The sequence below is a fragment of the Protopterus annectens genome, chromosome 3.part1 (genome assembly GCF_019279795.1).
Source record: "Protopterus annectens isolate FY-2018-M chromosome 3.part1, PAN1.0, whole genome shotgun sequence".
NCBI lineage: Eukaryota > Metazoa > Chordata > Ceratodontiformes > Protopteridae > Protopterus > Protopterus annectens.
Genome location: NC_056732.1, coordinates 323,768,565 through 323,795,013, shown reverse-complemented (window position 1 = coordinate 323,795,013; position 26,449 = coordinate 323,768,565). Strand labels below are relative to the sequence as shown.

Below are 26,449 nucleotides of genomic sequence, written 5' to 3'. Positions count from 1 at the left end.
TTACTATGCACCTAAATGATTTCTTCATTTATATTGTCTAGTTTCTATTAAAACTACAATGTGGTTGGTTATCCTCTTTTTAAGAAATGGTATTTAAGTAAGAGAAGTACAGCTTGTTTTAGTTCTGATGAAATTCCCGTTTTGGAACGAAACCACTAAACTGTTGTGTGGTTTAATAAAGCTGCTGGTTGCATGAAGCATGGCTTGGCATTTTTACTGATTTTTTTAAGAACAAGGCCAAGTATGTGGTCACCACTGGTGGGAGCTTGGATGATATACTCTTGGGAACTAGTACTGATGAAACAGAGGAACTGCTGGGTATATTTATTATTGGTTGTAAAACATTAACAGTTAATACATGGATAGTTAAAAATCATCCAGGATTAACAGGCTGGGATTAATAGCAATAGAATTCTGCTTATCAAGGTGGTTACCATGGTTGTTCGGAGACATTGTAAGATTTACAGATAGCAATAATATGTAACTAGCTTCATTTAGTGTGACTAAGATGTGTAGGAGTTCCAAATCATTATCATGAGGGATCTGGTATGAGGTAATGGGTAGCATATAAATATGGATACACCCCTGCTGCTCTTAGATTGTCTGAACAACGGATGGGCTCAGTACCCTGTTATGGAAGGTGTGCTATTAGCAAAAAGACGACAAGTTTTAGTAATTATACATATATGTATGTATGTGTCTGAGTATCAGGAAGGCCTCAACACCAGAAAATTGTTTTGTTCAGACTGCTAGCAAAGAACAGCGCCACCTCAATGTAGTCCAGGTTTGCTAGCTACAACTAGCTAAGATCTACACTTTGCCTTAAAAAGTCACTACTGAGGAAGTAGTCTTAACTTGTATGCAAGGCATATAAGCAAGATATAAGCATACGAGCAACAAAGAAAATTCTCCCAGTGTGGGCAACTACAAGGTCATACTTATATTTGAGGTGGAGGAGCCTAAGGGCTTTGATCACATCATGAATCCTGGCACCAAAGATGCAGCTGACCATGTCCCTAGCTTAGTGCATGAAACATCAGTGTGCCTGACAAAGGAGTTGCCTATTACTAGTACACTGTCATGTGTAGCCACAACCTTGCAGAACTAATGGCTGTATGAATACTTTATAAGTGACAAACCAAAGCCAATAACAAGGGGAAACTAATAATAAGCAGCCACTTACTAATTATATTAGATTTTTGTGTATCATCTGTTTATTTTAAGGCAGAACAAATACTTTTTGCAAAGGTACAAATACTTAATTGCTAAACATATATACGGTGTGAAATGTGTCATGTGGTTTATGCATATGAACAATTTATACAGTGAATACAAAGTATTTTTCCTTCAAAAACAGACTATTGATGACTATATACTGGACTCTTTATACATAGACTGCCATTTCTGTGGAACAAGTTTCCAATTCACATGAAACAGAGCCTCTCCTTGACCTTCTTCAAACGCAACCTAGATCAATGGATGGGTGGCAGCAAATTCACACCTGGGGTGATGCCCATGTCCCTCCTGGACAGAGGAAGTTGGTATTAACTACCATATACCCTTAACTCTGTGAATTTCACTCACTTAACCACCAACAACTGGGGCAACTTGGGATGAATATGGCTAGGCTTGTAAGGCTCTAGGGCCATTAGCCTTGTAACCTTCTACGAACCTGTAAGGTATTTAAATAAAGCTCTACAAAGTCATTTCTCACATAAAAATAACTTTATAGCTATTTTTATATACAAGAGTTTATTTAAGTGGTTACTGATTACATGCAGAAAGACTTAAGCCAGGATGCAGAAAGGACCACAGGATGGTATCACTGACTTCAGCTCTTTCTGATTCAGAGACAGGTCCACCGCAGTGATTCTAGATGGTCTGTAGAATCACCATGGTGGATCATCCTCACAGACATGCTGAATACTAATGACGCATTCTGGGGGAATGTCCCAGCATAATGAGGCAAATACTCTCTCCTGGAAATGCCTGCATAAATTAGCACGGATGGCTATGTAAGTGAACTTGGCCAAAATGCTGCAATCCCCCACTGCCATCAATGGGAGAGACTAAAAGATAAGATCAGGTAAGTGTTGCTAGAGAAGAAGTGGTGGGGGTGTGTGAGTGTGGGTATGTATGTGTGTGTGGCAGCATTTGTGTGTGACTGTAAGAGTATGACTAGTTTCGTGTGTGTGTGTGTGTGTGTGTGTGTGTGTGTGTGTGTGTGTGTGTGTGTGTGTGTGTGTGTGTGTCTACCTGGGTGGTCACAGTGGAGGGGTTAGGGGATCAATAGAGTAGTGTGTGTGTGTGTGTGTGTGTGTGTGTGTGTGTGTGTGTGTGTGTGTGTGTGTGTGTGTGTGTGTGTGTGTGTGTGTGTGAATGTATCCAGGAGTGTGCTTGAGTGTAGCGGGGAGATGTTGAGTGACTGTATGTGTGCATGTGTACGCATGGGTGAATAGATGAAATATATCTAGGAGTGTGACTGGGCATGGGGGGAGATGCTGAATGGATGTGTGTGTGTGTGTGTGTGTGTGTGTGTGTGTGTGTGTGTGTGTGTGTGTGTGTGTGTGTGTGTGTGTGTGTGTGTGTGTGTGTGTGACTGGGTGTAGGGGGAAATGTGTTGAGTATATGTGTGCATGTGTTTGCATGGGTGAATGGATGAATGTATCTGGGAATGTGATTGGGTGTAAGGGGAAGACACTGAATGGATGTTTGTGTGTGTGTGTGTGTGTGTGTGTGTGTGTGTGTGTGTGTGTGTGTGTGTGTGTGTGTGTGTGTGTGTGTGTGTATATACAGATGAATGGATGACTGTATCTTTGAGTGTGATTGGGTATGGGGGGAAATGTTGAGTGAAAGTCTGCATATGTGGGGGGATGTGATGCTTGTCATACTTTAAACTCTTCTAGACTAATGAGGGAAGCCTAAAATCCTGACAGGGCACTAGGCAACGGAGACTTTTAGATATTATGCTAAGTCACTTACAAAGTAAACAGAACAACATTTTGAGCATGAAATATGTATGGGGAGACACTAGACACAAGGAACATTCTTTAAATATTCCTCCGAGTCACTTACAAAGTTAATAGAACAACAGGTTTTGCAACACAGAAGACGTATGGGTGGGACACCAGACAACAGGAACTCTCCATAAATATTTCTGTAAGGCATGAACAAACTTAACAGAACAACAGGGTTTGCAACACAGAAGACGTATGGGTGGGACACCAGACAACAGGAACTCTCCATAAATCTTTCTGTAAGGCATGAACAAAGTTAACAGAACAGGGTTTGCACTGAGGAACATATTTGGAACAAATAGGAAGCATGAAACTGAAATGCCTGGCATTACTGAATAGCTAATTGCAACGGTTCATGAGTTATCAGGACCATGTCAAGATTTCCAGACAAAGACAGGGGAAACACTACATGACACCAGGGAGACTTTTCAGATATTACTCAAAGGCATTTAAAAATTAACAGAGTAACTGCTCTTGAATCACAATGCATTTTTGAACAATAAGAAGAATGAAACTCTAACTTCCTGCATTACTGATTGAATGTAATCATCTATCACATATTAGGGTCAGGGAGAAAATAAGAGGCAACATCAGGGATTTTTTGTAAACTAAGGGACAATTAAGAGATATGGCAGTGTGTGTGTGTGTGTGTGTGTGTGTGTGTGTGTGTGTGTGTGTGTGTCAGTGAAAGAGGGGATGTTAGTGTTGATGAGATGCACGGGCCACCAGTGGTGATTAGCAGCAGTGGTAATGCTATGCAATTCAGAAACATGTAAATTAGTCAATAAAGAGGTCTTTCCTCATTGCAGCTAAACACGTTCCTGTATTACATTTTTCATGATCATAGAAAACTCCCCTTTTGGTTGCAACACTTGTGGCAGTTTTTTTCGGAATCTCAGCCACAGGGTAGCATTCATAGTCGTTATGCTTAAGTTCGCTGCAAACAAGGTATGATTCAGAGACACAAGCTGTGCTTAACAGCAACAGTTTGAATGTGATTTAGAAAGTCTTACAAAAATGAGGGAATATAGTAAGATGCAAATGTGAATTGTGTTAAAAATCTTTGACATACATATGGAAAAAAGGCTCTCTTCCCACCTTTTGTGATTCATAGTTGCTTTCTGATGTGCGTGTATGCTGTGCACAGTATGAATATAAAAAGCAGTTCCATGCCTTTTCTAGTCACTGTGCAATGAGTAAAGATGCTTGGTGCTGCTGTAAGCCTTACTGTTTCATGCTTGGAGCTGCTTTTCTGTGCAGTACCAAAATTAGGTGTGCTAAGTGGTGCTCATCGGCCCAGAAAAAGGAAGTATAGGCAAACAATAACTCAAATGAACTTTGATCAGCAGGAGTAACTGGGCAGATTTAGAGTGGACAGAAAAACAGGGGCTTTGTAAGCTATATCCACAGATTAACAAATGGTAGACACATAAAATCAATATTTCTTTTCGGCATCTGCAGCAAAAAGGTCAGACTAGGAAGAGGCACTCTGTGGGAATACAAATGCCAGAACAAAACCCTGCTCTTTTCTGCAGGGAAAGTTTACAAGTATACAGACTTACTAACCATTCTGAAGTTAGATGCAATGATGCTGACAATTAGGGTATATCTGAAGTCTATGAAATTAACAACTGCACTGTGACACAAGTACATAATTACAGTGAAAGTAGACTGTGGCAGAAAAAGGACCAGTGGGAATGGACAGCATGTGGAGGCATAGCTATATTAACTGCACTGGCAGCAATGCATGCATGGGGAGAATTACAGTTTATGAGAAAGAGGCAAAAATCACCATAGTCTACTGTCCCTCAAGGACTCACAATTCAGCTTTTGATCCTACTTGGAATAAACGGGCAGTGTATATAACCTGAAGTGTGAGCCCTTCAATTTTAAAGTCAGTGAAAGACCAAAATGATAGAAAATAAACAAACAAACAAAAAAAAAAAAAAACAATATGACTTGATTTCCTTGATGAGTGATTAATTTGTTAGACAGAAGTGAGGAAATGGTTGTGGTCCACCTGTGTTTCCTCAACCCTTTCATGGACCATTCAGTGAAGGACACTAGGAAGTAAGACAGAATACTCAGGATAAGTAACAAGCCAGTTAACTGGAAAATATGCAGTTAGTTGGCAGAATGGAAAGATTGTGTCTAACAGAGTTCACACCACAAAAGCAAAAGTAACCAAGTCAGATAATTTAATAGCAGCCATGTATTTTACATGCCACATGGCTGGGAGCAAAATAAAATACACAGCATGCAGGTGGTTTCACTAGTAGAATGTAGGGGAGAGGTGATGAATGAAAGATAATATATTTAGGAACACAGACAAATATTGGTTCATCACCCAGTATCTCCTGCTGCTCCAGACTAGCCTTCCCCTGGAAGTCAAGCAATGCAATTCATTGTCATACTTGAAACACAGCTTGGACAAGTGTACGGGCACCCTTAAATGTACTCCAGGACTTGCATGTCTTGACCAACTTGGAAGAGGTGCTAGAGCCTGAGGCTGGTTATTGGCCAGGAACACATGGCCTCTGGTCAAATTTATTTACTTATTTATTCAATGCGGTAACTGGGGTAGAGCACTGATCCAAATGGATCCATTTCAGTCTCATCCTAGACAAATATAACAGTAGACAAGCAAGCAAGTTAACAGTAAGTATTATGAATACAAACAAAATGCTGTGTGAAGACAGCAACGAATCAATAACAGGAATAATAAAGAAAACAGTACAGTACAGAGAACAACAGGGAGTGGTGGTAGTGTAAAAGACAGCAAAGGTAAGACAAAGGCTCAAAGAAATGAACTATATACAATTTGGAAGAGATGTTACGTATTGCGTGTACAGAAATAATGTGAGGACAGCAAAGGTGCCTGACTCTGAAGGGAAGAATAAGGGATTAGGTGATGTGTCCAGAGGGAAAACAATTGCAAAGTGACTCAGACATGAGATGATCTTTCAGCTGAGCACAATATGATGAGTATGAGGTGAAATCTTAAAGATTAGGAGGAAGGGATTACCAGGGTATGAGGCCTACTGAAGAAGGCATGGACACTGCAATGAAGTCTTGTTCTGGGACACTGAAGAATTGGACCAGAATGCTTAAAACTTCTTAGACTGTAACTGGGGTGGTTGAGTGAAGAGGATGGACCAGAATGCTTAAAACTTCTTAGACTGTAACTGGGGTGGTTGAGGGAAGAGGATGGAGTCAGAGGAAGGACAGGAATTTTCTTTGAGCTGGGATCCTAGAAGCAGGTTGGCACGTTATTAGACAGGTAGCCACCTGGCTTTATTGATGCAATTGCCTTGTATATTCTATGATCCTATGATCTGATAATGTATGCAGGTTTGTATGCAACCCTTCTCAAAGGGCTAAGGCTGTAGACACTCTGATAAGGACCTCAGTAGGGGAACATTTTAATTACAGAACCTTACAGAGACAGCATGAGTTACTAGCATTGTATACATCTGAACGAATAAACTACACAGGCCTTTACATCTAGACTACTCTCAATGGTACAAGGCAGCCTGCACATTTATCACAGTGAACAGCTTTGATGGTTCTGTAAATATCTGTGCTTGCTGAACCTTGTTTGTTAATGGTAAGTGTGGCAAACTCAGCTTGTTCAAGTGTAACATAAGTAAGTAATTCACAAATTAAGCAACAGGAATCACTGAATATAGCTACTTTTGTCAGAGACAATGCAGAGCATAAGGATGTGTTTATGGGACCTTGCCCACCACTTATTTATTTCTTTTTTTAATATATGTCTGGGATCAGAGGTATTGCCAGAAGGCAGACAGAACATTCTCTCAGTCCACGCCGCTACCAAGGACAGCCTTCAGGGAAGAGAAATTCTGGGTCTCATGTGTATGCCTGTTTTAAAATGAAAATGTTACTTGTAAAAGTAATTATTTAGAACTGTAGGTGATTAAGAGCATGGGAAGAGCAGCAGGTGACTGCTGACACTCCTTCTAACTTGTAGAGTGCTGGCTCTGTAATGCAGAAGGAGGAAGGAAGGAAGTCCTTACAGTGAGCCAGAAGAGCAGGTTTAAATATTAGATCCGAACGAGTTACTAACTTGCCAGCTTACCCTTTCCAGGGGAAAGGAGGGTTTCTTACTTTCCTCTAGTCTCCACAGGAGACCAGGGACTCATATTTAGTTGAAAATAGTGAGGGGGAGCTCAGGAAAAAACATTCACAGCAAAGGATGTCAGTGCATTTGTATAGGGTTAAGGTTAGTCTACAGGGGAAAGGCCCATTATAAACATGGCAACAGAAACCTAAATAGTGAGCATCAGGGGACTCTGACTGGTGATAAAGTTGTTGGTTCATATCCATGTGGGCATTGCTCATCCTGTAAATATATGTTTAAAACAAAACAATTTTCCAGCATAAATACCAGTAGGGTATATGATATGAGATTCTTTGCAAATTGTGAGTCAGACTGGCTGGTCTATTTGGCGACATGCTCTTGTAATGCTTTTTATGTGGCCCAGATGTCCAGGTCTATACGTGTACGTATATCTGAACATCTTAGTGACATATGCACTAAGCGTATGTCAAATGCCTTGTATAAACATATATTAAAACATGCAAATGCTAGATTCTATTTTATGGTTATTGAAAAGGTTTGGGGGGATAGGATGAATAAATTGGGATGGCATGCTATGTTAAACAGAAAAGAGAAAGGTTGGCTTATTAAACTAGGGGTAGTTATTTTCCCCAGGGTTGACTGAACATATGTAATGAACAATATTTTGAGGTAAAGGTCTGTTGCTCTAAATATGAATGTCTGCTTAACTGAAGTTAATTAACTATAGTATAAGTATTTGGGACTTATGCTTTGTATTTTATCACTGATGAAGGCTTGGTTGCCGAAACCAGTCTGATTTTTCATGGTGAGGCCACAATAAAAGGAATATATACGCTCTATGGGTGCTGGCTTCGGTTTTTTTGAAAGGCCTATCACACAATCAGAAGGGTGTCACATAACCATGCCCCATCTCCTCACTGCTTTGAGATTGAGGAAGAGCAGTGCAGTACTGCAGATGATGTATGGTGTTTGTTGGTGGTGGTGGTGGTGGGGGGGGGGGGGTGACACAGCTAAAAAAGAGATGTGAAAATAAATTTACTCTGTTGGGAACTTGTGGAAAATACTGCTGTTTACAAATTAGGATAAAGGACAAATGTTTACACAGCTCTGTGTCTATTTTCATTTTATTTTGTTCATCTAGGTGAACCAACCAGGTTCACTGAGGATAACTTGAAAGTTCTAATTAAGTGAAAAAAGTCAACCACTTTGAATCTGAACTGAACCATTTATTTAGTCAACAAAGCCCATATAATCCTACTTTAGATGTCAAGCAGAAGACCAAAAGATGTGGGAAAAAGATACATGAAGCAGATGAATGTTTCCACAACATAAAAAAAATGCAATATGAACACAGGGAGAATACGTTTAGGACCACATAATGAAGTGCTTCTTCAAGGAAAGGGTGGTAGAATTCTAAAATAATATTTGGTTCGATGATGTAAGATACAGAAATAGTAGAAGGTCTCAAAATGACTGAGTTAAGCATAGAAGAAAAAGAATGACCAAAAAGGATAAGAAAGTATATTGACCAAAAAGTATAAGAAAGTACAATTGTTTAAGTAAACTTACCATAACGGTAGATGTTTGAATAGGGCACTGTTGCAGTAGTCTAAAGCTATATGGGTTATATATATCCTGCCTAGGATATGACAATCGGCCAGCTTCAAAAGCTTAACTACTCTTTTCATGCATCCTAACCTCCGAAAAGCTTGAACAGATTGATATAAACTCAGTGGTTAGGGCACAAAGGCTTCAGAGCCTTCTTGCCTCAGGCTAAGGGATGCTTGAGGCTTGCATGTTATGTATGTGCTACAAGCAATGGAAAATGAAAACAATATCCACACTCTGGCAAAAAATATAAAAAAACAAAGGGGATGGAGGGAGGGAGGTTGTTCCTTCAACAACAATAATCTATTCAAACATTTACTATTATAGTTCAGTTTACTTGTTCAACTGTTGTAGTAAGGTTAAGCAAAAAAAAAAAGAAGGGAGAAGAATGATCAGAGTCTAGAAGCCCCTGGAGAACAGACCTAGCAAAGCCTGCTCTAGACTTAATGAAAGAGTTTAATTTGTAGTGTCTGCCAGAAGTATGCACATGTGACCAAGTTGCTACTTCTAGTACATTTCTAGAGGCCACTCCCTTCCAAAATGGCACAGAAGTAACCAAATCCATAGCAGAGAGGGCCTTGAAGTGCCTTGTTATAATGACAATAACAAAAAGCAATAACATGAGACAACAACTTAGAAATTGTTTGTTTTGATGCAGACATATCTGGCTTTAGGCACCGGCGAACTCTGTGGTCACTGGGGGCCCCCAGTTCTTCAGAGGCCCCCACTACAGCAAGTTAGCTTATCGTGATATTTTTCAACATGTCTGTCAAACCAACAAAAGCTAGTACAACAATCTTGTATACTTAAACCAAGTGGATAATAACTCTTATTTATATTTCCCTTAAAATTCAAAGATATTTTTGGTTATAGTAAGAGTATTTTATCAAGCAAGAAACATCACAATTCTACTAAATATTTTAACACTGACATTGTGCTTCTAACTTAGTTACACCCTGCTTTTGGACATTTTCTCCACTAAAACTAACTACATAGCCAACTTTATTTCCCTGCAATACTCATGGCTGCAGGGGGCCCCCTTAATCATCCTTGACAGGGTGGGGGCCCCACACAAGCTGGTGCTGGTTGGAGAAAAATGAAGAATAAAAGCAATTTATTAATTTCATGATTATGCTGCTTAACCTGAACAGAGCTGTGATATGATCCTGTTAGGATAAAGCTAATAACGAACACGAGCAAGGCAAGCAGTAGAGAGATCAGCAGCCCAGAGTGACTTATCTCATTGCAAACATTGGAGTTTAAGAAGAGCTGATGCTTCCAATCATCAAGGATGGTCTTCTCTTTCAGAGAGTTTTACAAATACTTGCAGAACACCAGATACTACAACTCTCAAATTCTTTGTTTATGAATTCAGTGCAGTGCCAAAAATAATAGCAGAATAAAGGCTCAGAATCAGGAACACATTTTAAATATTACTCCAATTGTCGCCTCACAGTAAGACGTTGTCCTGTTCGATTCTCAGCTAAAGCGTCTTCTGTGTGGGAGACATGCGTGAGTGGGTGTAGCTTCGTTGAAGGTTGTACGTCAGGGCTGGCAACTCGGTATGTAAAAATCTACTGCCAATCATTAGCGGACCGGAGTTCCACTGTGGCGACCCCTAACTGGGAAAAGCCGAAAGATACAACAACTCTAATTCACATAAAATGTTACTAGAATAACACCTTTTGCATCAACATGTATTTCTGGACAATAAGTATAAAACTCCAGTGTCTGGATTTATGGGCTGTTTGTAATCCTGAATGATTTACCAGCAAATCAAACTTTTTATGAAGGACAAAGCAAAAGTATGAGCAAAATCAGGGAAGGTCTGTGAAATCAGGGACAGTGACAGGTATGCATTACTCCTCAATGAGGTAAATAAAAGTGACTTACCCTGCTACTGTCTGATGACTGCCAAACAGCATTCACTGATCTGGTGTGACAATGCAAGTGTTACACAATTTACTGCTGTTTGCGTTTGCTGAAATAAGTACAAAACTAGTACTGCTATGGATTATACCTGTGTGTGTGTGTGTGTGTGTGTGTGTGTGTGTGTGTGTGTGTGTGTGTGTGTGTGTGTGTGTGTGTGTGTGTGTGTGTGTGTGTGTGTGTGTGTGTAAAGTATCAGTGATTTTTTTCTGTGCACACACCCAGTAATGCCAGGACACATACATTATTCTTCTGGGAATCAGTAAAGAATGTACCTAACAAGTAATTATATTTCAAAAGTAAGGCATAAAATATATCACATTACATTCAGACACTTAGATCTTCTCAGAGTCTGGTGGCCCTTACTCCCCAGTCTGTATAAATGGATACAGGGGGCTCCCTTAATCATCATTAACTCTGTGGGGGCCCCTCCACAAGCTGTTGCTGGTTGGGGGAAAATTAGGAGAAAACATGTATCAGTTGATTACACACTTTAACCAGAACAGTGCTGTGATATGGCCCTTTCAGGATAAAGCTGATAATAGCCTTTGTCTTCAACCACACCCATTCTAAAACCTGTCCTGCACAGATGTGTGTGCAGAAAACTCTTGTAGGTTGGGGGGGGGGGGGCTAGGGATTGTGTGCTTATTACTTCTTTAATCTGCATCACAGTTAAACCTTAGAGCTGTGCACATGAGGTCATTGTAACTTGTATTTGAGCTGAGGACAGTGTGGTCATTGTTTCTTTTACTTTTCTGACATACCTCAGATTTGTACAAAGAAGGTTACCATAAGTGTGGGAGCGGTATACTGTCTAGGGGCATGAAATTAGAATGTATTACAGTAATCATTATTTTTTTTTACTTTCCTCACAGTCACACATCAGACACATATACACATGTCTGCCTTTGAGGGTTAAGAGTGAGGAGTCATGCTATGTATGTGTGCATATCAGCAGTCACTTCAACTATATGACTAAGGCGATTTGAACCTTTACTTTCATTCCAGTCTAACACCAGAGGGATGCATAGGCAGTGATTGTCTTTTGGGTGAGTTAGGGAGGCAGGCAGTATTCCCAGATAAGACCCATGTATTCCCACAACTACTGGCTTGTTAGTTTATTGTGAACTACTATTTTGTCAGCTTTGAACATTAAGCCTTGGGCACAACTTATGACTTATTTGAAAGAAAAAAAATAAGACTGAAATTCTTTTCCTTCTCATGATTTTTGTTAGGCCATCATTGGATTAAAAGGCTGAGAAAATGCTGTAAAATGCATCCCAGACCCTCTGTAAACCTAGGCTTCTTGGTCCCTGGTTTATTTGAATTATTTCCTAAATGATGATTATTGTGCTGTCTTAGTGAGGAAAGGTGTGTCGAAAGGATGCAAGGAAAACTAAAGTTGAACAGCAACAGTGAATTTCTTTCCTTAATCATAACTTGTGTTCAAGCCATCACTGGATGAAAAGGTTGTGTAAAAAAAAAAATGTATTTCAGTGCATATAGAAAGCCATGGCTTCATGAAAGTGCTGAAGTGTAAGGAAAATGTGAGAAAAGGAAGAAACAAAGTAATGTGTGTGTGTGTGTGTGTGTGTGTGTGTGTGTGTGTGTGTGTGTGTAGGTGCATTGTTGCAACTAAATGGCAGTAACTGTAAGTGTCCTTTTGTGAGATAGGCCAACATAGTGTGGCACATAGGCCTGTTGTAATTACTACTACTAAAAATTTGCAGCAAGTAAACAACTGATTAGAATTGAATGTAACTGAGTTGTCTGTGGACATGCAAAATATGCATAATTCGTTCTCCCCTTGTTTTTGGTTCTGAAGGGAAAACAGGGTGATGAATAGCCTGGCTGAAGGTAAGCACTGAAACCACTTTAAGTATAAATGAAGGATCTGTTCTCAAAGCTACCCTTATCCTTGTGAAAATTAGATTAGGCTGAATTCAGAAATCAGAGCAATAAGTAACATTGTTTCCCAAGATATGAATTTCAACTCAGCCTCTTGATCAGGTTCAGATGGAAAAGTGCCAAAACATCGTTATGAGAGTCCAATCAAGACAAAATGAAGTGTAGAAGAAAAACTCAACTCAAACCACTTCTCCTTGCACTGCAGTTCTAATTATAATTTATATTCAGCTTAGGCAGCATCTAAATAGTAACCACCAACCACCATGGAGAGGTATCACCAGACACTATGGAGAAGGAGTTCAAGAGGGTGAGAAAAGATGAAAAACTTGTATCATACTTTTGAAATTTACCATAAATTTAATTATGTACAAAAACTCATGCTTTATGTTCTCTATTATTGCCATCTTCAGTTGCTCAAGTACCACAAATGTCATTAACAGGTTGAAGCTGATGGTGACAAATTGCTTCATGTATACAGCAAATGTGGGATTTGAGCTATGACGTTAAATCATGTATTGGGACTGTGTTTGATACCATATATTTGTTCAAAGTGGAATGTGCATTATTAAGATATTTTGCCTTAGAAGTTGTTATGGAATTCATATCTCATTGCTCAGGGATGCTATCTCTTTTAAGGTCATCTCAATGGATTGTGATACAGCTAATTCAGATGAAGACATGAAGAGAGTATTGTATCACCTGTCACTGTTATGTTACCTAACAGTGAAAATAAATTGCAGTATTGCAGATTTCTGGCCATTAGTGACAGAGCTCCATGTGAATTATATGTGTATGATGATTATGCCATAATTTGGGAAGGACTCCTGTTTAACTCACACTCATTTGTTTATTTATTTATTTATTTTTGACAGAATTAAAATGAAACCAAATTATCCATTGCATTTTCACTTCCTTTGTACTTGGCTTCACCATTCCTAATAGTAAACAGCTTAGCCTGAAATCCGTCATAAGCTGCACAGTATTACCTGTAGGTGATTCTTTTTTAATCGATAAAATTGTATTTGTGTTAAACCATAAAACTTTATTTGGTTTAAGGTAATTCTTATAAGGACAAGTTGCAGTATATTGCTTGATTTAGTGAATGCTTGTAGTGCAGGGTTTGAGTCACCTTACTGTTTACCATTGATGCGGCAGCCTGCTGAGTTTGACACGGTTCATCTCTACTATGCTTGTTCTAGTCAATAATATTCTGTATTTTCTGGAACCTGTCACATAAGCATTCCAGTAATATCTCTATTTCTGAGTCGTTAGGACATGTCCATTTCATTCTTCTTGTATAGCTGTTCTTCTCACTCTATTCCTAAGCCACACTTTGCTTCCTCTTTCAATGACCTACCTGTTGTGCCTCTAAGGCCCTATCAATACTTACATTATTATCTTATAACATTTTTTCCTGCCATGCTATTCTCATTCGAGTGCTTGTCACTGACACTCCTGAAGCAATCCCCAAACATGGAAGCAAAGTAATAAAGTAATTGCATTGTCTTTCTGCTCCTTAAAGCCATCTGTTATTCTCAAGGTAGAAATTTCCATTCCCTCAAGACATGTTTCTTAAAGATTTTGCTGTATTCTATTATCCATTTTTCAAAAGGCTGTCCTGGCTTGTTACAGTTTGAAAAAATATACAGCAAGTTCACTTCTAAATTGCCACATCACCAGAAACTCCTCTCTCCATGTTTTTATGCTCTGAAATTTTGTCTTGGTATTATATACTACTGGTTCCATTTCACTGGGACTGGCCTCATCTTACCTGCTCCCTTTAAAACTTCATTCCTGGGAGTGGAAAAAATATATTCCATCCACCATACCCCATTTGCCCTTGAGTGCATCCACCAGTGTACCATACCATTGACTATTCAGCTTCTTATAGAGTTACTCACATCTCATGCAATCATCATAAGCCATTTCTCCTTTATCACAGAGGATAATATCGAATCCAGAGTTTATTCTCTCACTAACTACCCATTTATGGCAATTTTTAATTCCTTATACCTCTACCAGTCAACCTTTTTCAAACCAAAATCTTCTCTAAACCCTGCTCACTTTATAATCCTCAAATTGCTTCCAAATAATTACCTTTCTGCCTCACAGGATTTATAAACACCCGAAGCTTGCATAAACATTTACCTTAATAATCCCTCCATCTAACTGTTTTTCCCCTCAGTCCATATCTCAGATTATAGCCTACCTCCATGCTACAGAGAGAAAAACCTTTTCCTGCAATCCAGGCAACTGTGGTTCAGTTAGCTACCCTAGAATTGTAACAGCCATGTTGGGAGAGGGAAGTGTGAAGTGGCATGGCTGGCTCACCTCTCTCTGGGTGGGGTTGGTAGTTGTGTACACCTAAGAGCACATGAGTAGGTATGATTACACAGAGGAAACTATCTCCCATGTTTCAAATGTGCTGATGAAAGTGGTTGATGAGAATGTTCTTTGCAGAAGTCAGGTGATGGCCTTTGGTGGACAGCTTGTTGCATGCCATTTACCATATGCTTAGTTGCGTGGATGTAGGGTTAGGGTATAAAGGAATAAATCTCAAACCATCTCTGATGCCTGTCTGAATAATTACACTCCCAGTCGAAAATTTCCTCACTGATGAGAAATAGATGGACCAGTTCACTGAGAAATGGCTGATGAGTAACAGGCAGTGGGGGCAAAAATGCATAAAAAATTCCTTACTTCAGAATTATTCTAATTTGATGTCTTCAAAAAGGGATAAATAAAATCCTCATCAGCTCCACTCTTCCTCCATAATTGTGCCAGAGTTTGTTTTCTTTTTTCATTCACACTTCACTTTCTTTCCCTTCCCCCTCTTTCATACTACTTTGCCCTCTTCCATAACCTCCCTCATCTCTCCTCACTTAACACATAAGATGCCATGGTCACTAGCACATATCCCAGCCTCCTCCTCCTCCCAATTTCTTCTGAGGTATAGTCTTAGTTATTCTGCTGCCCTTACCTGCCCATACAAACGTATCACGTATAGATTAAAGCTTATTAACCCACATACTAGACTCTTTATATGGTAAGTGCTTTAAAAATATATAACTCACTGGGACAAATCATTATTTGGAGTCTTCGTTTTGTAACTTGTTGCAGCAAAAAAAAAAAAAAAACTGCTGATTCCAGCACTTACCTCAGTTTATGTATTAGTTGTCCTCTTCTTCTTTTCCTCTCTACTCTCTCTGACTGCAGTGCAAGCCGCCAAGCCCTTAGCCAAGCCAAAAACGACAACGGGTCGACGGTATAATATCCACTGAATCCAACGGTCCCAAACTCCCGAGTCCCAACACAACCTCTAAATAAGATGACAAGTACAGTACTACTGTGCTATTGCTACTGATTGTTTCTCCCTCTCTGTTTTGAGAAGAGCGCGAGAACCAATCAGTAGCAATCCAGCCATCCACGTCATGTACGTGCCTGTGGACGTGGCACTCCGACCCCCCTTCTAATTTACGATGCGGTTAAACCGCATAGATTTCTGGGCATCACACTGATGCTTTTTTTTAATCTGGACTGCCTTTTACAGCAGTCAGATAGTATGAGACAGAGAGGAGGTATGTTCCTTGTTAAAAAATTTTAAAAAACCCTGGAACTCGACGAGCATGCGCAGTTCGAGTTCTGGGAGTTTGTGGACATATCGTATCGTACTGTGTTCTTTGTACAAAAATAAATGGGAAATTATATTTTTTTATGGCAATTTGCAAATAAATGTCAACTTTTTCCTGGAAGGGCTGCAGTCCTGCAGTCTGATAGCACGAACCGCCACTGAAAAAGTTTAACGTTTTTTTCAGTACAAAATGAAGATCCCAAGAAGGGGCCACCAGTCTTCCAGGTGGATGAATATATAAAACCCTTTTCAAGAACTTCTTCACTGAGGTAGGGAAGTAAGGGAGGATTAATGGGCAGTCAAGCAGACATTTCCAAGAGGTGAATCTTGACAAAGGACAATTAAAGTCCACTGGATAATAACTCATACAAATATTGAAGAACCAGGGTTGTATGGGTCTGAAAAGGATCCTCCTCTTTGCACTGGTACCAAACAGGCAATCTTTTCCACTTGGCCTGATATAATTTTCTACTAGCAGGTTTCTTAGCCTCCTTTAATACCTGCTATAAGTCCTCAGAAAACAGGTAAGTAGTGATCTGAAGAAATTCAAGCATGGGGCGTATCAAACGGTCCTTGTCCTGTGTGAGTAGAAAGCTTGTGGTAACTGCCCTTGGCCATTTTCATAAGAAGGGAGGACCACTACTGCCTGGGCCAAAAGCGGGTCACAACAATCTTTCTAGAAGAGTCTTTCTGAATCTTTAAAAGATCCTTGGCTATCAGAGGAATGAGTGGAAAGGCTTAAAGAAACATTCCCATCCATGGAAATGAAAAGGTAGTGATCTTCCAAGCCTTTGTGTAAGATGTCCTGGATCATGATTTCTTTAACTAGTTATTGTGAATGGAGGCAAAGAGATCTAGTTGAGGAGTTCCCACAGTTGGACAATTCCTGGAAGAACCCTGGGTTAAACTTTCATTTCCGGGGTTCCTTTCCTGGTCATGCTCGGCTTGTCTGCAAAAATACTCTGCTCTGACAGAATGTAAGTAGCCTGTCGTGATAGACTATATTGAATTGCTAGTTCCCAGGCTAGCATAGCTAGTCTGCAAAGGAGGTAGGATCTGATTCCTGTTTATTTATCCACCACATCACTGTCATGTTGTCTCTAACTACTCGTAGAGGGGCTGGAACTCAAATATGATTAAAAGATCTGAAAGCTTTTATTAGAGCTATGATTTATTTGAGAATTATGTTTTTCAGTCTGTCCTGCTTGTTCCACAGACCCTGAACTTTCACCACCTTTTATAACAGTTCCCAAATCAATGACTGAGGCATCTGTGGTTACAGACTAAGGAGGGGCTAGAATAGAGGGGGGAGCTGGGTTGAGATATAAAGTAAAGTTGTCTACACTTATCATAAATGTAGATGTTTGAGTGTATTCACTGTTGCAGTCATCACATTTGGGTTATCCCTGCCAGGGTAGCCCTCAGCTGGCCTGAATACCAGAGACTTAGTATTTCTGTGTTGATTGCTGTCACTTGAGGACTGACATCAGGTCATCAGTAGTATAAAGTAAGGCAGCCGCCATTACATCAACTTTTCTTACCCTAATCTGTCAGGAGCCCCAAAGTAAAATAAATACCAATATGTCCCTTGTAAGGAAAGGAGAACAACAAGCTAGAAAGGTAATAAAAGGAGAAAGAGAAGAAAGGGGGATGGAGGGAGGGAAACCATGAATACAACAGTGAATACACTCGAACATCTACATTTATGGTAAGTGTACACAACTGTACTATGTTCTTCGTGTTTCACTGTTGCAGTCATCACATTTGGGTTGATTCCTAAAGCTGAGGCAAAGGGTGGAGGCAGTCAATGAAACTAGGGGCTGGCTAGGATGCCCTACAAGACTGCAGAGGCAAACCCTGCCCTGGATTTGGAGAAGAGAGGCAGTTGGTAATGCTTGGTAAAAGTGTGAACATAAGTCCAGGTGGCAGCCTCCAGGATGTCATTGGTGGGGACTCCTCTGAGGAATGCTGCAGAGGTGGAGACTGCTCTGGTGGACTGTGTCCTGACCCCCTTGGAGGAGGTTTTCCATGCTGTTTTTAGCAGAAATGGATGCAGTGTGCTATACATTTGGAAATGGTTTGTTTGGAGATGGCTTTGCCTTCTGCCCCTGTAGCAAAGCTAACCAGCAATTGATCAGACTTTCTGAATGATTTAGTCCTGTCTAGTTAGAATCTGAGTTGTCTGTGCACATCTAGAGAGTGAAGAATCCTTTCCCCCTTGTTCTGGGGATTAGGAAAAAGGTGGGCAAATGAATGGTTTGGTTGAGAGCCACACTGGACACCACCTTGGGCATAAAGGATGGGTTGGTTATGAGGAATACCTTGTCTCAATGGAAGATGATGAAGGGTTCCACAGTCATGAGTGCTTGCCACTCAGAGACTCTTCTGGCTGAAGTGATGGCCAGAAGGAATGCTGTCTTTCAGGAGAGAAATTTTAGCTCTACAGAAGAAGCTGGTTCAGAGGGGGGCAGAGTGAGCTTTTCCAATACAAGGTGAAGGTCCCAAGCTTGTGTTGGTGCTCTTCTGGGTGGTCTTAAGTTGCTAGCCCCTCTTAGGAACTGTTTGAGCAGAGGGTGTGAGAAAAGGGGCTGCTCAGTGGGAAAATGAGCAGAAATAGCAGAGGCATGAATTTTTATAGAGGAGAAAGAGAGACCAGTGTATAGTAGGTCAGCTAAGTAATCCAGGATGAGATGGAGGGAGGGCTGTGCCGTACTGGCTCCCTTCACCTGGATTCAGGTACAGAACCATTTTCATTTATCAGCATAAGACTTTCTGGTGCTAGGGTGTCTGTCCTTATGGATAACATCCAGAACCTGTTTAGTGAGATTGGCAGATTGGTTCGGGGATATGGAATAAGACAAGCTGCCAAACTGAGTGTCTGCAATTGGGGATGCATGAACTGCCCTTCTCTCTGGGTAAGGAGGTTTAGAATCTGAGGAAGATGTCATGGGGGTAGTGGGAACGGCTGTGCAGCAAGGGTTACCAGTGCTGCCGGGGCCAGTCTGGAGCTATAAAAATGGTCCTTGGTTTTTCCTCCCTTATTTTGAGCAGTACCCTGGGGATGAGAGGAAGGGGAGAAAAGGTACAGACTAATAGATTGACCCAGGGGGAAGGACAGGGCATCCACTTTCCAAGCCATGCAGTGATGCTCCCTGTTGCAGAATTTGCAGAGCTGATGGTTGGTGTGGGAGGCAAAGAGGTCGACCTTCGGGGTTCCCCATTTTGAGTTATTAGGGTAACAGGGAAGTAAATATTGTGGGAAGAAATAGCCAAGGAATTGTTATGGCTAGGCTTGTATAGGCCCTAGGGCCAATAGCCTAGTACCAACCTATGACCCTAAGAACCTATAAGGTACTTCTGTTGAGTTGCCACTCATGTGGGTCCAGACGATTTCTGCTTAATTGGTCTGCCAGAGAGTTGAGAGAGCCTGGTAGGAATTGTGCTAACAGGTGTAGTTGCATGGCAGAGGCTGTGTGCCAAAGGGTCATGGCTAGCCTGCATAGAGGGTATGAATAAGTCCCTCCCTGCTTGTTGATGTACCACATCACAGTGGTGTTGTCTGTTTTGATTAGGAGAGCCCCTGGAGAGAGAAGGGGCTTGAAAGCTATCAAGGCATGCTGCACAGCCATCATTTATTTTTGACTGATGCACAAAGGGATTTGATGTGGGCTCCAATGGCCCTGTATCAACCTGCCATCCAGGTGTGCACCCCAAGCGTAGTCTGATGCATCTGTGGTGAGGGTATGGGTGGTGGGGGGGGAGAAAGGCATTCCCTTGTTGTGGGAGCTTGCTGTTGCCCACCAAATAAAATCTTTTCTGAGGCAAGGAATTATAGGTAGAAGAGTTTCCAGGTCTTGAGAGTGCTGGCACCAAAGGCTCTTTAGGTACCACTGCAGTTTCCTCATATGCAGTCTGGCATATGGAATGAGTAGTATGCAAGATGCCATGAACCCCAGAGCTTGCAGGATCTTCCTTGCAGTTAGCTGGAGGCTGGTGGCTAGTTGAGAGAAGTAGGCTGTCAGGAAAATTTGTTTCTCAGGAGTAAGGTTTGCCATCTGGGATGCTGTGTCCAGACTTGCTCCCAGGAAGATTATCCTTTGGGTGGGCACCTGTTTGGATTTCTTTTCATTGACTGTGTACCCTAGGGAGGTTAGTAGGGTCTTTACAAAGGCCAAGTGCTTCAGCAGCTTTTCCTGGCTGTCTGCCTGAATAAGGCAGTCATCTAAGTATAGGTTAATCTGACTATTTAGAGAAAACACACAGAACCAGCCAGTACTTCACCAAATCCTTACTTTCTTTATTCCTTGTGAAAACTCTGGGAGCAGTAGATAAGCCAAAGGGAAGCACAGAGAACTGAAAGTGTTGAGATCCTGCCCTGAAGCGGAGATATTTCCTGCATGATTTCCTGATAGGAATGTGGAGGTAGGCCTCATTTAGACCTAGGGTGGCTAGCCAAGCGTCCTTAGTGAGCATTTTGAATTTTGGGATTACCAGGAAAGTATTTAGAATGGATAGCTCAATGATGGGGCGCCAGGTGCCCTCTTTTCTGGGCACCAGAAAAAGTCTGGGGTAGAAACCTTGGCCTCTCTGTTCTGCAGGAACATGCTCTACTGCCCTCATAGAGAGCAGGGAAAGGATTTGCTTTTGTGCCTCTGCCCACTGATTTGGAGGTAGATCTGGGAACCCTTTTGGGGTTGGAAGGGTGTAGAAGGAATATTTGTATCCCTGAGACACAATGTTCAGAACCCAGTGGTCTTTGGTAATGGTGGCCCAGGTGTTTGAGTGAAAGGAGAGTTTTCCTCCTAGGGGTAAGGGAAAGGTGGAGGAGGCGAGTCATTGTGAGTTCTTACCATAAGGGGTGGCTTAGAACTCCCTGGTTTTGAAGTGGAGGTAGTCCACTGGTTAGATCACTGCATTCCCTGGGGCTGCTGTCTGGGAGGTCTGCTTCCATGGGGCCTAGGCTGGACCGGTTTACTGGGAGCAACATCAATAGATATCCGTATGTCACCTGACAAATAAAACCCCACCTCTCTTTTCTTTTATGTTACAAAGCCCTTGATGTTTATAATATTTACGGAGCTTTGTAACATAAAAGAAAAGAGAAGTGGGGTTTTATCTGTCAGGTGACATACGGATATCCATTGATGTTGCTGCTTGTAACCATGTGACAGGAAAGTGGGGAATCTAAACCCCGGTGTTTTTAAAATTATGTTTTATCTGAAGAAGTTGTTTTTTTAAAAACAACGAAAAGCATCGTTGGAGCTTAATAAAATTGATTCTTTGAACTCGTTTGGCGTGGTCGTACTTTGGGCAATTGATTTGCACAGCTTCAGTGTTTTTGGAGAATTCAAAGTGTTTTATAATTTACAAGTTTGTCTTTTGTTCAGGATCACAGCTTTGGCATCCTCTGGTAGATTGTAGGAAACATAGCTAGGCAACCCAGTATCAGCTGCTCCAGATACAGCAGCAGCAGTGTCATAAGAACATTTTAAAGAGTGTTTGTTTACCTGAGATAAAGAGGGTATTTAAGATTTCAGACAGATCCCATTCTCTAAGAAGAAGAGAGATCAGAAATTTACTTTCTCACATTATCAAAAGAAACCAGCAAAATCTTAGGCATGTGAACCTGACAGTTCACTATTCTGAAGGTTAAGGCAGAAGAAGACAAAGAAGAAGAAGAAACTTTCATCCCAAACCTGTCAAACACTTTCCCATCTTTGTCAGAAAGAATAGGGTTAACTGCCAAAAGATGTTTAGCAGAAGGTTTTAATAGAAAAATCACTGCAGGGTCTGATCCAGAGTTTGAAAAGAGAATTTTCTGAGGCTAATGTACCTTATATAATTTCTCAGACTTCATGAGAGAAGGAGGCCAACTGTTACGAAAATTGCTGACTGCTAGCAAAGTATCCTCTCTTTGTGTCTTTTCGGCTTTTCCCGGTTAGGGGTCGCCACAGCGGAACTCCGGTCCGCTAATGATTGGTATTTGATTTTTACGTGCCGAGTTACCAGCCCTGACGCACAACTTTCAACAAAGGTACGCCCATTCACGCATGTCTCCACGCAGAAGACGCTCTAGCTGAGAATCGAACTGGACAGCGTCTTACTGCAAGGCGACAATGCTACCGCAGCACCACCACCACGGTATAGCAAAGTATCCTCTCTAATGCTTGCAAAACAGCTGCTGGCTCAGGAAAATGTGTCTGTAATAAGTTAATACCTTTGCTGAGATTCTGGTATTTCTGTTTGCTTCCACTGAAACAACTCATTCATTTTAGAAATAGTATTAGAAAAAATATAACACTTCAGCAGGGGGGAATGTGAATAAAAATTTTCATCAAAATCGGATTCCCCCTCTTGTGGTGTAGGAACTTAAGAAACACAATCTAAATCAAATTGCTGCACCGCAGAATGAGATTCAGAATCTTAGAGAGAGAAAAATCCAAAGGTTGAAGTAAACCCTTAACAAAACATCAAAACCCAGCCAAACTCCCCTGTCCATCTTACATGAAACAGAAGAAGAAAGATGCCTAACATTTTGTTTTCTTTTCAAGGGATGACCCCCACCCAGGAAAAAGACTGATCCAAAGACCAGACTCTTCCCTAGGAATAAAGTTCCTTAGGGTGGCTACGTAGTTAAGCACCATCTGCTGCCTCCTCTAACACCAACAAGTGTGGGTCTCCCTTTCCCAAAGAGGACAGCTGAACAGCTGCACAGGACATGCCTGTCTTTCAACCCAGAGGGATTGTGTGAAGTCGATGACCCTTTTGAAGTATGTGAAATGGCCATAGCAGAATCACTCATCAGTGGCTGCAAAGAAGAGGAAGCCAACTTGAAGACCCAAGACTCCTATACAACAAATCAGAGAAGGAAGAACCAAAGAGCCTGAAGCCTACTCTGTGTGTCTACCAAAAAAGTGTCTGATAATCAGGTAGCAAAGCTTTGGACAGTCTTGTCACAGCTTGACTGAAAGAAGTAAATTTTTACGCAAAATTGTAATGAAACCCCTGACCAAACCACTAGCTGTACTAGCCCATAGCTATAGCTTTTTTATAGAAAAGTAACACTTTTTCTCAAAAGGGTATCCTGACTAAAATTAGACTTTTAAAGTAAAACCACTAAAAACATCAGTTCTAGCATTTAGCAGTATCTTCTGACAGAAGAGTTGAACTTTTCTTCATTAAAATTGATAAAGCAGAAGGTATTCCAAAACAGGGTACTTACTTGCTCAGCCTTGAAGAAGTGCTAGCTGACCTTCGATCACTTTAAGTCAGCACAGAAAGGCATACTTTGAGTGCAAAAAAGTTCTGAAGATTTGACACCCCAACCACTGACTTCATACCACCCACCTCAAGCTGTTCAGCAGTTAGGGTGAATGGAATATATGCCTTTAAGCTTTGAAAGCTGCCCAGTTGTCATATCCTGGGCAAGATATTACCCATATAATTTAGGCTAATACAGCAGTAATCTAATGATAAACATCAGAGACAGACATAGAGGTAAAGAAAAAACAATGTTCCCAAAGGTATTATTTATGATATTACAAAATACAGTGTGGACAGTTTCTGATGGTCATTACCTTCTACCATGAGGCAGTTTATGCTTCTTTAATTCTTTATCTAAAATGTACTATAATATACTATTTACAAAAAGTATTATGCTGTTCTTATACATAGTTTTGATACGTAAGGCATAACCTAGAACTTAAAATAAGTACATTAATTACTGTTGAAACAGTCTGGGCAATTACTTTTAATGCCTGGCTTAATCTCATAAATAATGCTACTACCCTATTTCTGTATCCACGCATATAGAGATTTTCAGAAAATATTAACTTATAAAACTGTCTTTAAAAACACACGAGGTCCTCCAATTAAAAGAGCTTTATGCAAAGTAATAGCTGATATTTAGCATGATCACTGAAGACTGTGATACAGCAGTGTTGAAAAATGTGCACTCAACTACATTTTTCCTCAAAAGATGACACTATGACATTGTACAAGCAAAGGCAGAACATACTACCTCATATATGTCAAGGACATCTTTATATTATGATTTCATTTGAAGAGTGATACAAACTGCAGTAAGCTATGGCTTTTCAAGCATAGGCTAGCTCTATTATAGCCTACGTTGCTTGCAGACTTTGCTTTCTGTTTATTAATGCTGGCAAATAAAAGTTCCACTTAATCGTAAGACAGTTCAATGTAAATTAATTTTCTGCCACGTTCTTGTTTATACATAATCAGCTTGACCATGTGCCGTGCTGCCCAAAAGAGGAAATCTGACAGATCTTTTTACAAAGATGGCTCTCAACTCATCTTGCAGCTATAAGACATTTGTATCCAAAATCAGCAAGCCACAGATAGTGCTCTGCATTCCACCCAATTTCTCACTGTCTCTGTAAAAGTAAAAAGACACAGCATATGGCCTGCATACCCAGCAATTATGAAATAATCACAAAAGGTCTCTCACTACGCTGCGTTTACATTCAAGTCTATCTGACTTATCCGCAGGTTGACTATTCACATTCATTTGATCGCTACTTCAAAACCCCTTTGGTTTTAAGACATGTCTTAAGTCATATGTAAGTGTTTGCCAGTTACACATTAATCTCTTAATGATCATATCTGACAGGTGGAATTCAAGGGTGGAGTGGGGGTGCAACACATTGCCACAAAGTAATATACATTAACTTAGGAAAACATTTGAATTCTGTATGACAAACCTTTGCTGGCCTAATGATGCTTAGAATTTCTCTACTGTACAGGTCTGACAGGACACTCTAGGACCTCTGAGGACGTGGAAGCCTGAGTCATCTTCATGTCACTCTGCAATACACCATCACTAACCACTGGGCACACAGCTATTAGTTCTTTGCACAGTAAGCAAGGCACAGTTAATACCTCTTATACTCCAGGTTCACCTTCATGATATCTGGCTCAGTATACAGTTTATGCCATTCACTGAGGTGCGGAAACTCTTGCAGCTGAGTGCTGGAAGATGTATCTGTACTACAGCTATCCTGTTCAGCAATCTTAACTGTGAAAGGAATTACAAGGCCAGAATACAGGGATATACACATGCAGGTGGTTTACATTTCATACATTATTTGTATAATGACACAGTTATACAGTCTCTAATCCCCAAGAGGTCCAGACACAGCTACAGAAGGTCAGTTAGATAAAACAAAGTATTTTGAACTCTATAATAAGAATTCTTTAAGAAAAAAATATAAAAAACAAACTGCCTAGTTCTACAAGAATCTCTATACAGCAATCCCACAGTTGTGCAACACAAAGAAAAGCTAAATCTATGAAAACAAATTAATTATTGCCAGTGCACATTCTGAAATCACATAACTAGTGGTGTCCTACGAAAAACAGCAACTGAGAGCTCAGTATTAGCTAGATGAACTTAGGCAGATGGAACCTTGCTCAGTTTGCACTCAATGAAGTGTAGGGAAGGCCTAACTCTAACCCTGAACTCCCACCTGTTCCTAACCTGCGTCCTTGTTCCCTAACCCTAAAGCTCCACTCTCTCCCTAAACCTAAATGCACCAATCGCTCCCTAACCCTAAACTCCCCTCCTGCTCTCTAACCTTAAAACTCTTCTCCCACTCCCTAACCTTAAAACTCCCCTTACATTCCCTAACTCTAAAAATCCCCTTCGCACTCCCTAAATCCAAATACCCTTTCTGATCACTACCCTAATCTCCACTGTCACCCCACTCCGTCTCACTCCCTATGGCTGCTTCACTTAGCTCAGTCAAACTCAATTAATGTATTTAAGTAAGGTGTTTCAGTTGCTTGCCAGAACTCATACTCAAGTTTGAGCTTTACTGGAAGTCTGTATGAGCTGCAAGATTCTTAAGTCAGTGGTTTCGAGACAGTGGTCCTTTGAGTGCTTGGGATTCAGGCTCTTGTAGTACAATGAAAATAGATATAAATTATAAATCTGGGGTGTCACCAGTATGACAACACTCTGAATGAGACATATGGCCATAGCTGTATTTGGTAAAATTAAACTCTGCAAAACTATTTTGAAATTGATTATACTCCTGTGCTGTTCATTACTTTACTTAGTTTCTCATTGTGTAGCACTTTTACTAAATCAATATAATGCAAGTGACAGCTCCAGGGAACATGGCTGCCCAACCTTCTCACTTTTCCTATACTTTCTTAAAAGACAGCTATTTAAAAGCTGATATTGGGTATTTTTCCATATATTTACATTAGTCATTTTTAGTTACATTACAT

General features: G+C 40.6%; 1 protein-coding gene across 3 annotated transcripts in view; it reads right to left on the bottom strand.

Annotated features, from left to right (window-relative positions):
- Nucleotides 1-26,449, bottom strand: part of RFTN1 (raftlin, lipid raft linker 1) — a 2,439,049-nt gene that overhangs the window by 1,547,798 nt on the left and 864,802 nt on the right. The gene's annotated exons all lie outside the window — the stretch shown is intronic.